We start from the raw sequence: 14,796 nt of genomic DNA on the forward strand, positions 1-14,796 counted from the left end.
TAAAGCAGTGAGTCTGTGTGGCCATGAGTCTAGGTTCCTAATGAATGAGATTAAGTGAAAGTATTGATGGGACTTCTAGGAAGACAGCTTAAATAGAGCTCCTACCTATCAAATGCACTATAATTGTGCAATCAGAGCAGACTGTGTTATGTTTAATTTTTCCCTCTTCCTAAAATATTATTTCCTTAAGTTACTTCAACGATTCACTAAGTCTAATAGACTTATACTATCTTATGTGGTGAAGGTGTGGAGAATGAGGGGATAAAGAATTAAAGAAAACTGTGCCTTGCCTCACATTTACTCTTTTGCTACACCCATCACAGGGAATAATATCCTACAAAATTGGGGCAGTGATCTGCAATTAAGTGAGTGGGGACCCATGATGGAGCAGATGGTTGGGGGAGAGCATATGATGCTCCTGGGAACAGCGTGCAATTTCCAAGTACTAGGGTGATAACTCTGAAGGGACATAAACCAATAACCCTCCACCTCTCCACCTACACTAGAGTAAGGAGAGAGGCTAATTCTAGCAGTAGTCATGCTAAGTGGTATTCTTTTTTTTTTTTTTTTTTTGAGACAAAGTCTCACTCTCTCGACCAGGCTGGAGTGCAGTGGCACGATCTCAGCTCACTGCAACCTCCACCTCCCAGGTTCAAGCGATTCTCCTGCCTCAGCCTCCCGAGTAGCTGCGATTACAGGCATACGCCACAACGCCTGGCTAATTCTTGTATTTTTAGTAGAAATGGGGTTTCACCATGTTGCCCAGGCTGGTCTGGAACTCCTGACCTCGTGATCCGCCCGCCTCGGCCTTCCAAAGTGTTGAGATTACAGGCATGCCCAGCCCCCTATTCTTTTAGCGTGCATTAAAACCACATAGGGGATATGACTGTTACTACGTTGGTAAAATGTTATAAGGGGGCCGGGCGCGGTGGCTCACACCTGTAATCCCAGCACTTTGGGAGGCCGAGACGGGCGGATCATGAGGTCAGGAGAACAAGACCATCCTAGCTAACACAGTGTAACCCTGTCTCTACCAAAAATACGAAAAATTAGCCGGATATGGTGGCTGGCGCCTGTAGTCCCAGCTACTCGGGAGGCTGAGGCAGGAGAATGGCGTGAACCCAGGAGGCGGAGCTTGCAGTGAGCTGAGATCGCCAATGCACTCCAGCTTGGGCGACAGAGCGAGACTCCGTCTCAAAAAAAAATAATAATAATAAATAATTTCAAAAAATGTTATAAGGGGATGGAAGATGACTATTTGCTTTTCAACAGCCTTTTCTTAGCTTACAACAGCTTTATCATTATTATTATTATTTTTTGAGATGGAGTCTTGCTCTGTCACCCAAGCTGGAGTGCAGAGGCAGGATGTTAGCTCACTACAACCTCTGCCTCCGGGGTTCAAGCCGTTCTCCTGCCTCAGCCTCCCAAGTAGCTGGGATTACAGGCGCATGACACCACACCCAGCTGATTTTTGTATTTTTAGTAGAGACTGGGTTTCACCATGTTGGCCAGGCTGGTCTCGAACTCCTGACCTCAGGTGATCCACCCTCCTCGGCCTCCCAAAGTGCTGAGATTACAGGTGTAAGCCTTCACACCCAGCCATGCTTATCATTACTCTTAATAGAGCTTATGAGACTATAACTAAAATAATCATAGTTTCCACCTGAAAAATTTTTGAACTTCATGATCTGTGGAATAAAGGACTTATGAGATAAAATATGAAATCTGGACCTTTCCAGATAATTTAGGACATATCATTGCCCCAACCAAAACACATAGGCAAACTCATGGGCATGTATTAATAATTACCTTTACGCTCTTGAAATTGTAATTGTGACCTCCCTTAATTTAGAGACTCATTAAGGAAGGATTAAGTTTATGTTGCTATCTCTTGAGTAAAGTTTCAAAAGTAAGGTTTAAATCAGGGAATGGGTCAGAATAGCTATATTCTCTTTTTCAGTTCTGGGTGGTTTCTCTTTTTTTTTTTTTTTCTTTTTTTGAGACGGAGTCTCGCTGTCGCCCAGGCTGGAGTGCAGTGGCGTGATCTCAGCTCAGCTCATTGCAACCTCCACCTCTGGGTTCAAGCGATTCTCATGCCTCAGCCTCCCAAATAGCTGGGATTACAGGCACGTGCCACCACACCCAGCTAATTTTTTTGTATTTTTAGTAGAGATCGGGTTTCACTGTGTTAGCCAGGATAGTCTTGATCTCCTGACCTGGTGATCTGCCTGCCTCGGCCTCCCAAAGTGCTGGGATTACAGGCATGAACAACTGCGCCTGGCTTCTGGTGGTTTTTATAGCAATCTGTAGCAAGATAGATACAGAGCTATGGGAGTGGAAAAATTCCTCTTACTTTTTTCCTTTTGCTTTTTATTTTTATTTATTTTTTATTTTATTTTTTTGAGACAGAGCTTCACTCTTGTTGCCCAGGCTGGAGTGCAACGGCACGATATCGACTCACTGCAACCTCCGCCTCCTGGGTTCAAGCGATTCTCCTGCCTCAGCTTCCTGAGTAGCTGGGATTACAGGTGTGCGCCACCACGCCTGGCTAATTTTTTGTATTTTCAGTAGCGATGGGTTTCGCCATGTTGGTCAGGCTGGTCTCAAATTCCTGACCATACGTGATCCACCCGCCTCTGCCTTCCAAAGTACTGGGAATACAGGTGTGAGCCACCGCACCCAGCCTTCTTTTTTGTTGTTGTTTTTTTGAGAGGGAGTCTCACTCTCACCCAGGCTGGAGTGCAATGGCGTGGTCTCAGCTCCCTGTAACCTCCACCTCCCGGGTTCAAGTGATTCTCCCGCCTCAGCCTCCCAAGTCGCTGGGACTACAAGCACATGCCATCACACCTGGCTAATTTTTGTATTTTAGTAGAGATGGGGTTTCACTATGTTGGCCAGGCTGGTCTCCAACTCCTGACCTCGTGATCTGCCTGCCTCGGCCTCCCAAAGTGCTGGGATTACAGGCATGAGCCACTGCACCCAGCTTCCTTTTGCTTTTTAATCATTATAGATGATTTGGGAGGTTATTTGCCAAGTGAAGACCAGCCCTCCTGAAATTTCTTCCCAGTTTTCCTAGACCTAGTAGATGCCCAACTGCTTAACATATTCTCTTCGGTTGGTTCTCCTCATATCAAATATCAACTTGCAAAATATTCTGAGAAGTGAGACAAGCAGTGTCCACGTTCTCCCATGAAGGAAGCTAGCAAAAATAAACTAAGGCCCCCTGCTTTAAGGGTAAAGGTCATATTCCACTCTCCAATGTTTCTATTATTTCAGCCTAGTGAACTTTCACCCACAAAAGACTTTCTTTGAACAGTGTGATCAAAAACAAAAACAAGGTCTTTAATTTTTTTTTTTTTAGATTGTTTACTTACAGCTAAACCTTTAGACAGGAGGCCAACTCTCAGTGGTTACTTTCAAATAGGTTTACTTTGGACTGGCGAGATTTTTAAAAAATTCTCAGCTTTCAAATAGACACGTGAATGATGCCAGTATTCTTGACTTTATCTGTTTTTCTGAAGCATTTACTCTCTCTAAGGGGACACCTTAGGGGAGTACTATGGATTTAAGAGAATGACTTTAATGGGGACTCTGTCCCAAAAAAAAGTCCGGGTGCAGTGGCTCTTGCCTATAGTCTCTGCACTTTGGAAGGCTGAGCAGGCGGATCGCCTGAGGTCAGAGGTCAGAAGTTTGAGACCAGTGTGACCAACATGGAGAAACCCCCCCGTCTCTACTAAAAATACAAAATTAGCCGGGCGTGATGGCGCATGCCTGTAATCCCAGCTACTCAGGAGGCTGAGGCAGGAGAATCGCTTGAACCCAGGAGGCGGAGGTAGCGATGAGCCGAGATCTCGCCATTGCACTCCAGCCTGGGCAACAAGAGCGAAACTCCATCTCAAAAAACAAACAAAAAAGGCAAATCTATTTTTTATATTCTTTGATAAACAGCATAGGGAACTATACTTAATGTGTCTCAGGACATTTTAAATCTAGTATGTATACATTTGTTGACATTTGAAGAGTAAGCTTCAAATATCTACAAATTTCACTCACATGGGAGAGAAAAGTTAATGCCTTCATTTATTCATATGTTGGTTCAAAGAAGGTTTGACAGGCTGGGTGTGGTGGCTCATGTGTGTAATCCCAGCACTTTGGGAGGCTGAGATGGGCGGATCACGAGGTCAGGAGATCCAGACCATCCTGGCTAGCACAGTGAAACCCCGTCCCTACTAAAAATACAAAACTTAGTTGGGCATGATAGCATGCCTGTAATCCCAGCTACTCCAGGGGCTGAGGCAGGAGAATCACTTGAACCTGGGAGGCAGAGACTGCAGTGAGCGGAGATTATGCCACTGCACTGCCGCCTGGGCAACAGAGCAAGACTCTGTCTCAAAAACAAACAAACAAACAAACAAAAAACAAAGAAGGTTTGACTCTCTGCATATCTTTTATGTTTGTCTCAATCATGTCTTAATGGACCCATTTTATTTAAAATTCCCTCAGCTCAGAGGTAATCAACTCTTTTCAGTTTGCTGGGACATTCCCAATGCTAAAACTGGAATAAGTCCCACACACCAGGAAATCCCTCTGTCCAAGAGTCAAGACTGCAGCTATTTAGCCCAGACAATTAATCCCAACACTTTGGGAGGCCAAGGCGGGTGGATTACGAGGTCAGGAGTTCAAGACCAGCCTGGCCAAGATGGTGAAACCCCGTCTCTACTAAAAACACAAAAATTAGCTGGGCGTGGTGGCGGGTGCCTTACTCCCAGCTACTCAGGAGGCTGAGGCAGAGAATTGCTTGAACCCAGGAGGCGGAGGTTGCAGTGAGCAGAGATCGTGCCACTGCACTCCAGCCTGGGCGACAGAGCGAGACTCCATCTCAAAAAAAAAAAAAGAAATCTATCATGTCCCCCAATTTAAAGAAACTTAAAAAAAAATGTAGACACAAGGTCTTGCTATGTTGCTCAGGCTGGTTTCAAGGGATCCTCCTACCTTGGCCTCCCAAAGTACTAGGATTAACAGTATAAAGCCACAGTGCCCTGCCAATGCCATCCCTACCAGCAGTATTTTTTTCTTTTTAATCTTCAAACAACACGTCTTCTCCCTATTTAACATTTCTCCTATTCTTTTATAATTGTGATTACTCTCTTCTGAATACATTTTTATTTGACCGTATTCCTCTTAAATTGTAGTTTCTAGAAATAACCAGCAGAGTAGAGTGGATGCGTCCCCTCCTTTGTTCTAGAGTCTATGCTTCCTTTAATTCAGCCTAATATCTTAATATTTTTCTTGGAAGTCATTAACATCGATTAAGTTCTCATCTACTAAAACTTAGAAGCATTTTTCTCATGTACTTCTGTTAGGCTATATTCCTTATCTTGTACTTGTGCAGTTATTTTTTCTTAGTTTGAAGTGCAGGATCTTACATTTAACTTTGTTAAACTTAGTTTTCAAACTCTCTCTGTTTTTTTAAAATCACCTATTCCCAACTTTGATTCCTAGGTTTGATGAACACACTTTCTAGGACTTTATTCATGTCAATTACAGAATTATTAAAAGGACAAAGCCTTCTTTGGAAACTTTTCTTTATGTTTATATTAATCCATTAATTAATTTTTACTTACAACAATTTAATGCATTTCTGGTTAACCTAATTTACTTAAAAACTCATATTTCTTCACTTCATCTAATACAAGGCTAATGTGATGGGAAAGTAAAGTTGGCAACAATAGATACCGCTTTGTGATGATAAAGTATTTTGCTACTTCCATCAAAGCCATAGACTTGCTTTCTAAGCCACATTTTTCCACCAAAGATGGTATTTCCTATTTCTATGATTTGAATGTGTCTTCCAAATTTTATGTATTCCAAACTTTAATCCCCAATGCATATGTTGATTAGAAGTGGGGCCTTTGGGATATAATCAGGATTAGATAATAGGTTAGGTCATCAGGGTGGGGCCTCCATGATGTGACTGGTGGGTGGCTTTAAAAGAAGATGAAGAGGGCCAGGCGTGGCGGCTAACGCCTGTAATCTCAGCACTTTGGGAGGCAAGGCAGGTGGATTATAAAGTCAGGAGTTCCAGGCCGGGCGCGGTGGCTCACACCTGTAATCCCAGCACTTTGGGAGGCCAAGGCAGGCAGATCACGAGGTCAGGAGATCCATCCTGGTTAACACTGTGAAACCCCGTCTCTACTAAAAAATACAAAAAAATTAGCCAGGCGTGGTGGCGGGTGCCTGTGGTCCCAGCTACTCGGGAGGCTGAGGCAGGAAAATGGTGTGAACCTGGGAGGCGGAGTTTGCAGTGAGCTGAGATGGCACCACTGCACTCCAGCCTGGGCAACAGAGCAAGGCTCTGTCTCAAAAAAAAAAAAAAAAAAAAAAAAAAGTTCAGGAGTTCCAGACCAGCCTGGCCAATATGGTGAAACCCCATCTCTACTAAAAATACCAAAAAATGGCCGGGCACAGTGGCTCAAGCCTGTAATCCCAGCATTTTGGGAGGCCGAGGCGGGCGGATCACCTGAGGTCGAGAGTTTGGGACTAGCCTGACCAACATATAGAAACCCCGTCTCTACTAAAAATACACAATTAGCCAGGCACTGTGGCGCATGCCTGTAATCCCAGCTACTCGGGAGGCTGAGGCAGGAGAATCGCTTGAACCCAGGAGGCAGAGGTTGCAGTGAGCTGAGATCGCGCCACTGCACTCCAGGCTGGCGACAGAGTGAGACTCTGTCTCAAAAAAAAAAAAAAAAAAAAAAAAAGCCGGGCATGGTGGTGCATGCCTGTAATCCCAGCTACTCGGGAAGCTGAGGCAGGAGAATTGCTTGAACCCGGGAGGTGGAGGTTGCAATGAGCTGAGATCGCGCCACTGCACTCCAGCCTGGGCGACAGAGTGAGACACTGTCTCGGAAAGATTAAAAAAAAAAAAAAAGAGGAAGAGAGGCCTGAGCTGACATGCATGCTCTTGCCCTCTCACCATGTGATTGATGCCCTCCGCCATGCTATGATGCCGAGATGCCTCACTGAATGTTGGCACCATGCTCTTGGATTGCTCAGCCTCCAGACTGTAAAAAATAAACCTCTGTCCTTCATGAATTCTCAAGTCTCAGATATTCAGTTACAGCAACAAAAAAATGGACTAAAATATCTATTGTGATTTTCCAACTTATTTAATGTGCTTGTCACTAAGCAACTTTTGGTAATTAAGAAGATCAAATCTTAAAGAACAAAAATTTGCCCTTGTTAAGGATGTTCAAAAAATATATCAAGGATTTCTCAGGTAATTCCAAAAGAAGAGCTTCAAGTAAACTTAAGAATAAATATATATTCTTCCAAATCTATTCCTTTAAAAGGCACAAAACACTTTGGAACTGCAAGTTTTGCTGTATTTGTTAAACCATCAGAGACAGTTTAGCCCATTAGTCAAATACATAAGCTTTGGCCTGGTTCATCTCCTGGTTCTACCACTTGCCAAGTGTTTGACTTTGGGCAAGTTTATCAGTGCTTAGCACAATACCTAACATCTAGTGAGAGCTATAAAAAAGGAGTGTGATATTGTAATACATATATTTGGTTTTCAACCCCATTTCTTGACCTACAACTTCTAAAATAGCCTTACAGTTTCCAAAGTGATGGGTTTTGTATGCTAGTGAGATGACTGGTGGTGAGGAGCTGGTCACCAGAAAGACCAAGGCATAATTAGAGGGGTGGGACTTTTAGCCCCAGCCCCCAGCTTCCAGGGAGGGAAGAGGGGCTGAAAGTTAAGTTGCTCACCAATGGCCAAAGGTGTAATCAATCGTGCTTGCATAATGGAGTTTCCATAAAACCCCCAAAGAACTGAGTTTGGAGAACTTCTAGATAGCTGAACACATGAAAGTTCCCAGAGGGTGGCAAGCCTGGGGAGGGCATGCAAGTTCTGTGTCCTTTCCTGTACCTCGTCCTATGCATCTCTTCATCTCTTCATCTGTATCCTTTATAATATCCTTTTTTTTTTTTTATAGACAAGAGTCTCACTGTGTCGCCCAGGCTGAAGTACAGTGGCACAATCTCAGCTCACTGCAACCTCTGCCTCCTGGGTTCAAGTGATTCTCCTGCCTCGGTCTCCCAAGTAGCTGGGACTACAGGCATGAGCCACCACGCCTGGCTAATTTTTGTATTTTTAGTGGAGATGGGGTTTCACCATGTTGGCCAGGCTGGTCTCGAACTGCTGACCTCCAGCGATCCACCTGCCCCAGCCTCCCAAAGTGCTGGGATTATAGGCTTCAGCCACCGTGCCCAGACTATAATATCCTTTATAATAAACCAGTAAGCATAAGTAAATGTTTCCCTGAGTTCTGTGAGCTGTTCTAGTAAATTAATCGAATTCAAGGAGGGGGTGATGGAGTCTCTGATTTATAGCTGATCAGTCAGAAGCAGAGGTAAAACAACCTGTAACTTGCAATTGGCCTCAGAAGTTGGGGGGCAGTCTTAGGAACTGAGGTTTAAATCTGAAAGGCAGTCCTCAACTTGTGGTATCTGAGGCTATCTCCAGGTAGTGTCAGAATTGAATTAAATTACAGGACATCCACATTCAGCTGGTGTCTGTTGCAGAATCGCTTGCCTGCTGGGTTTGTGGGGAAAACCCCCCACAAATTGGTCACAGAACTCTTCTGTGCTGGTTGTTGTGTAAGAGAAGAAGAAAAAACAGTTTGAGTTTCTCTACTCATGGAGAAATTAGTGGTTATTGAGCATGTATTTATGTTAGGCACTACATGAAGTACTTAACATGCTGTTTCATTTTTTCTCTAATGATTCTAACAAGTAGACATTCTTGTTATCTTCAATTTACAGATGAGAAGATTAAGGCACAGAAATATTGGACAATTTGTTTCAGGTAAAAATGGAAGGATGTACACTAAGTCTCTCTAATTCCAAACCAAAATCCCGAACATAATTTTATCCTGCTATTCCTCGAACACAGATGTAATCTTCACTAGGCCTGATAACTTTAGAAGTCTCAGTAGGAAGGATACAGACAATCAGCCAGTCAGGGAGTTTTTATGGACCCCAAAAGTTCCTCTGCGGCATGGTCTTACCTTGGTGATTCACCAGGGTGAGGTTCTGGTCCACAGCCATATAGGCTTAGAAATCCAATCGGCTAACACATAGATTACGGATTTATCTCCCAAAGCAGACTCAAGCTTCCAGAGGCTGGTATTCAAAACCAGAATACCAGTTTATTCATAAAATTTTGAATAGAAAAAGAAAAATATAATGGCCAAGGGTCAAAACATTCATGTCCTGTGAGCAGCACTTGGGAAGTCAGATGGTAAGAGTAGGTTGCTTACAGAGTAAACAAGGGCGTCTGTTTTATTTAATAAACTTTTTTTTTTTTTGAGACAGGGTCTCACTGTGTCACCCAGGCTAGAGTGCAGTGGTGCAATCTCAGCTCACTGTAGCCTCCACCTCCAGGGTTCGAGCAATTCTCCTGCCTCAGCCTCCCAAATAGATGGGACTACAGGTGCACACCACCACACCCAGCTAATTTTTGTGTTTTTTTCTTTTGATAGAGATGGGGTTTCACTATGTTGGCCAGGCTGGTCTTGAACTCCTGACCTCAAGTGATCTGCCCACTTTGGCTTCCAAAATGCTGGGATTACAGGCATGAGCCACCATGCCTGGCCTATTTAATAAATATTTACAGGCCATGATAGATTCAAACCCATTCAACTCCAAAGCAGCCACTTCCAGAATGGAACAGGCTAGTGAAACCTCTTACCTACAAACACTTGGATAAACACCAACAGCATTTGCCTCTGAGACATTCTGTCTTCCTAAACTTTTTTTTTTTTTTTTTGAGACAGAGATTTGCTGTTGTTGCCCAGGCTGGAGTGCAATGGCGCGATCTTGGCTCACCGCAACCTCTGCCTCCCGGGTTCAAGTGATTCTTCTGCCTCAGGCTCCCGAGTAGCTGGGATAACAGGCATGCACCACCATGCCCAGCTAATTTTGAACTTTTAGTAGAGACGGGGTTTCACCATGTTACCTGGGTTAGTCTCAAACTCCCAACCTCAGGTGATCTGCCCACCTCAGCCTCCCAAAGTCCTGGGATTACAGGTGTGAGCCTATTTTAAGATTATAGCATAATCTTGCTTACCAGGGAGCCATTTTACCTCTTTACTAAGACTTTGAATAACTATACTTTGACCCACTGTGCATTGATCTCAAGGTTAAAATCTGAAAGGGCAACTTTAATTCCATGGTTTCATAGAGAGTCCTCTCACTGAGGCTCCAAAGTATTGAAAGCAGCAATAAGAGACAAGATCCCTCTGGTAGAAGCTGCCTTCTTTCTGAAGGTTTTGCTGGTTGGCTCTCCAACTTCAGAAACAGAGAATGTCGCCATCAGATTTTTGCCTGTCTACCGAAAACTGAAGGATAACAAACACTGTTTCTGTAGCTACCAAAGAGACAGACTGCTTGGAGAACGACTTACATAGCTCTGCAGACGCCCTGGCGGTGCCAGCTCCAGGGGAGTCGGTGCACATGGTGTGAAGCAATTTTTTTTTCCTGGCTTTTTGCCATAGATTCAGGCAGCTACAGCAACAGCAACAGCAGTGGTTCTTACTCACATGCAGAGCTTCCAGAATGCTTGGGAGTTTCCTGAAGATAAAAACTTGTGAAAGATAAAGGTAGAAGTTATACTAGGTAGAGCAGCCAAGACTTAAAGGAGGACAGTTGCCCTCAGAACTTTTGAACCCCAGGTAACTGCCAAGCATAAAGTCAAGGAAAGAATGCTCACTGCCTGCATGTGCTACATGACACCTTGCACAGCAGATCACAGAGAAAGAATAGCATGGACAAACTCCTCTCCTTCTGCATCTTCACAGTACAAGGAAGAGGAAGAGGGTCCTGGGGGAACAGAGTTTTTCCAGCATTATGGAGCTGCCACATTGGGAAAACATAATGAGAACTGAAGCCCCTGACTATCAAGGCCAACTCTTTCCGACTCTTTTCAGCCACATGGAAAGAATCTCAGGTAAACCCAGAGCTCCCGGTACATGGACACAGAACACTGGGTACACTCAATTATACCCACAGCCTCTTCCTAGAGTGTTCTCTAGATGATGCTAGGAGAGACGGGTAGGGCAGATCAGGGGAGTCTAACTACAGTTACTGATTTTCTTCACTCAAGGCCAACTAGGGTTCTAGACAGCCAAGCTCACTCATGAGGCCCCAAAGTACTCACAGCAGCAATAAGAGACAAGATCCCTCTGGTAGAAGCTGGTGATCAAGGTATTGTGATTTCTTTCCATATCCCACCTCTTTCCAACATTCACATATTAAAGTGAAACCCCCACCAACTCAGTATGAAGACTTGGCCCTGTTATACCTCCAGATTCTTGCAAGAGGTTTGTTTTCTGAACATTTCCCTCTGTGTACACCCCTCTTGTCTTAATTGGCCCTACCCACTGAGGTGGATTCCAGATCCTTCTCCTGTATCTTTGGCTTGGCTCAAGCCTCTGGCCCCTCCACTGCAAAGTCTAAAAGCAGGGAGATGGCCAAAATAGGCAGTGAGGGAAGAACAGAGGCATTCCTCTTGCATCTGCTCAGTCTCTCAGCAATCCTCTGTCAGGGAAGCTCTCAGGGTTACTGCCTGGCCTAGAGAGTCTCCCTTTCCTCACTGCATAAGAGAAGGGTGAGACACAGAACAAAGTCTCTCAGAGGCTGTCTGCTGCGTGCTGAAAGTCAGCCACTGTTGTTGAATATGGGTGTTCTCCATAGGCTCCATTCTGGATGTAACTCCACAGAGCCGTTTTCTGGGTCTATTTCAGCAAGGGTCTGGATGAGTATTCTTCCAACATGACTCCTTGCCATATCTCTAGTTGTCATTGGCTCTCAGGGGAGTTGCTGTTCACGGTTTTCACAGGTTAACTGCTATTGTTGTTATTATTATTAGCTGGCATGCAGAGTGGCACACTTCAACAAACCCCGGCAGTAGTGACAAGCTACCACTTTAGCAAAGTTTGACTGATTAAAAAAAGTTTTTGAACATTGGCATGTACATGAAACACTTAATGATGTAGATGGAAATAAAGATAAACAAGAAAATGAATTCTCTTCTCCAGGAGGTTACATTCTAATGGAGACATAGGTGCAGACATAAACCATTATAATATAAAGTCCAGATAGAAGGACAGGTCATGGCCGGGCGCGGTGGCTCACGCCTGTAATCCCAGCACTTTGGGAGGCCGAGGCGGGTGGATTATGAGGTCAGGAGATTGAGACCATCCTGGCTAACACGGTGAAACCCTGTCTCTACTAAAAATACAAAAAATAAGCCGGGCTTGGTGGCGGGTGCCTGTAGTCCCAGTTACTCAAGAGGCTGAGGCAGGAGAATGGCATGAACCCGGGAGACAGAGCTTGCAGTGAGTCGAGATCGCGCCACTCCACTCCAGCCTGGGTGACAGAGCGAGACTCCATCTCAAAAAAAAAAAAAAAAAAAAAAGAAGAAGGACAGGTTACAATTATAATGCTCACACCTGCTAAGTTGAAGGAGAGCATTTTCACCTAGGAGGCCACCAGATAGATGTCTGTTGACTTCCTGGGATATCCTGATTCTGTTTTTGCTTAAGAAACCAACATCTGACCCGGCGCGGTGGCTCGTACCTGTAATCCCAGCACTTTGGAAGGCCGAGGTGGGCAGATCACTTGAGGCTAGGAGTTCAAGACCAGCCTGGGCAACATGGTGAAACCCCGTCTCTATTAAAAATGCAAAAAAAAATTAGCCAGGTTTGATGACGGGCCCCTGTAATCCCAGCTACTCTGGAGGGCTGAGGTAGGAGAATCACTTAAACCCGGGAGGTAGGGTTGCAGTGAGCCGAGATAGCGCCACTGCACTCCAGCCCAGGCAACAGAGTAAGACTCCATCTCAAAAAAAAAAAAAGCCAACATCAAGGTTAAAAAAGGCAACTGTGGCCAGGCACGGTGGCTCACACCTGTAATCCCAATGCTTTGGGAGGCCGAGGTGGGCAGATCACTTGAGGTCAGGAGTTCAAGACCAGCCTGGGCAACATGGCGAAATCCTATCTCTACTAAAAATACAACAAAAATTAGCTAGGCGTTGTGGCGGTCGCCTGTAGTCCCAACTACTCGCGAGACTGAGGTACAAGAATCGCTTGAACCCAGGAGGCGGTAGCTGCAGTGAGCCGAGATCGCGCCACTGTACTCCAGTCTGGGCAACACAGTAAGACTCTGTCTCAAAAAAAAAAGAAGAAAAAAAGGCAATTGTAACATGTCAAGCACCATAAAATAGATACTTAGTAATGCCTTATGTGCATATAAGAGGAGTTTGCTATGTTATCATTTTCTTTTAAATTAATCTCTTAAATTAGTCAAATAGGTTGACCTGTTAATCACTTCCCTTTTGCTTCTCTTCCCTGTCCCTTCGGGCAACTAACATGAGAACAAACAAAGTTCAGTACCAGGAATAAAGTTGACTCATACTCTTAGGCTTTCTCTCCTTTTAGAACACATTGATTGAAGACTTGGAGTGGGGTGACATTCATTCTCATAGGGAAAAAGATAAAGTCGCCAAAGCAGAAAGGTTAAGAAGGGAGCAGGGAATATGAGGTGAAGAAATAGGAAACAGTGGCTATTGGACTGTCTTTTTTTTTTTTTTTTGAGACAGTCTCACTCTGTTGCCCAGGCTGGAGTGCAGTGGCATGATCTCAGCTCTCTGCAACCTCCGCCTCCCGGGTTCAAGTGATTCTCCTGCTTCAGCCTCCCTGTAGCTGGGATTACAGGTGCATGCCACCACGTCCAGCTAATTTTTTCATATATTATTTTTTAGTAGAGACAGGGTTTCACCATGTTGACCGGACTGAATTAGACTGCTTTTGACAAAGTTTCTTCATCTCAGAAGAAAAGTCTGTTTCATGAAGATCATATTCCAGGTAGAAAGATGAAGATGAGTAGAAATCCCACATATTCTGTCCCAACATCTTAGAGGAAGAGAATAAGTTGTGACAACACAAATAGTATCTTTGTGACCTGGTACCAGTCCATGCTTTCCGGGTCTAGAAAATTTAAAAACAAAATGGATAGAGTACAGGTTCCAATACACAAAATTAGCAGTAAAGAGAGGTGGACTGAGCTGGGTGCAGTGGCTCACACCTGTAATCCCAGCACTTTGGGAGCCCAAGGAGGGCGGATCACCTGAGGTCGGGAGTTTGAGACCAGCCTGACCAATATGGAGAAACCCCATCTCTACTAAAAATACAAACTTAACTAGGCGTGGTGGCGCATGCCTATAGTCCTAGCTACTCAGGAGGCTGAGGCGGGAGAATCATTTGAATCCAGGAGGCAGAGGTTGCGGTGAGTTGAGATTGCATCATTGCACTCTAGCCTAAGCAACAAGAGCGAAACTCTGTCTCAAAAAAAAAAAAAAAAAAAAAAAAGAGGTGGACCGTTTTCAAGGCAGAAATCTCAATGGTGCCACTGAGTAATTTCAGGTCAAGAGATAAATGGCCAGATGCAGTGGCTCACCCCTATAATCCCAGTACTTTGGGAAGACGAGGTGGCCGGGTCACTTGAGGTCAGGAGTTCAAGACCAGCCTGACCAACATGGTGAAACCCCATCTCTAATAAAAATACAAAAATTAGCCAGGCATGGTGGCGGGTGCCTGTAATCCCAGGTAGTTGGGAGGCTGAGGCAGGGGAATCGATTGAACCTGGGGGGCGGAGTTTGCAGTGAGCTGAGATCACGCCACTGCACTCCACCCTGAGCAACAGAGTGAGACTGTCTCAAAACCAAATCCA

General features: G+C 44.6%; 1 long non-coding RNA gene across 6 annotated transcripts in view; it reads right to left on the reverse strand.

The window, feature by feature from the left end:
• LOC104002302 (uncharacterized) overlaps window positions 1–14,796 on the reverse strand; it is a 70,933-nt gene that overhangs the window by 17,937 nt on the left and 38,200 nt on the right. For 2 of the 6 annotated variants that reach the window (XR_010159082.1, XR_010159083.1), the window contains exons 3-4: window positions 11,225–12,738; window positions 10,472–10,651 (exon numbers count right to left, since the gene is read on the reverse strand). This is a non-coding gene — a long non-coding RNA (uncharacterized LOC104002302). The remainder of the gene's footprint in view (window positions 1–10,471; window positions 10,652–11,224; window positions 12,739–14,796) is intronic. The other 4 variants (XR_010159081.1, XR_008539935.2, XR_008539937.2 and 1 more) reach the window with 4 other exon arrangements.

The sequence above is a fragment of the Pan troglodytes genome, chromosome 1 (assembly GCF_028858775.2).
Source record: "Pan troglodytes isolate AG18354 chromosome 1, NHGRI_mPanTro3-v2.0_pri, whole genome shotgun sequence".
In the NCBI taxonomy this organism is placed as follows: Eukaryota; Metazoa; Chordata; class Mammalia; order Primates; family Hominidae; genus Pan; species Pan troglodytes.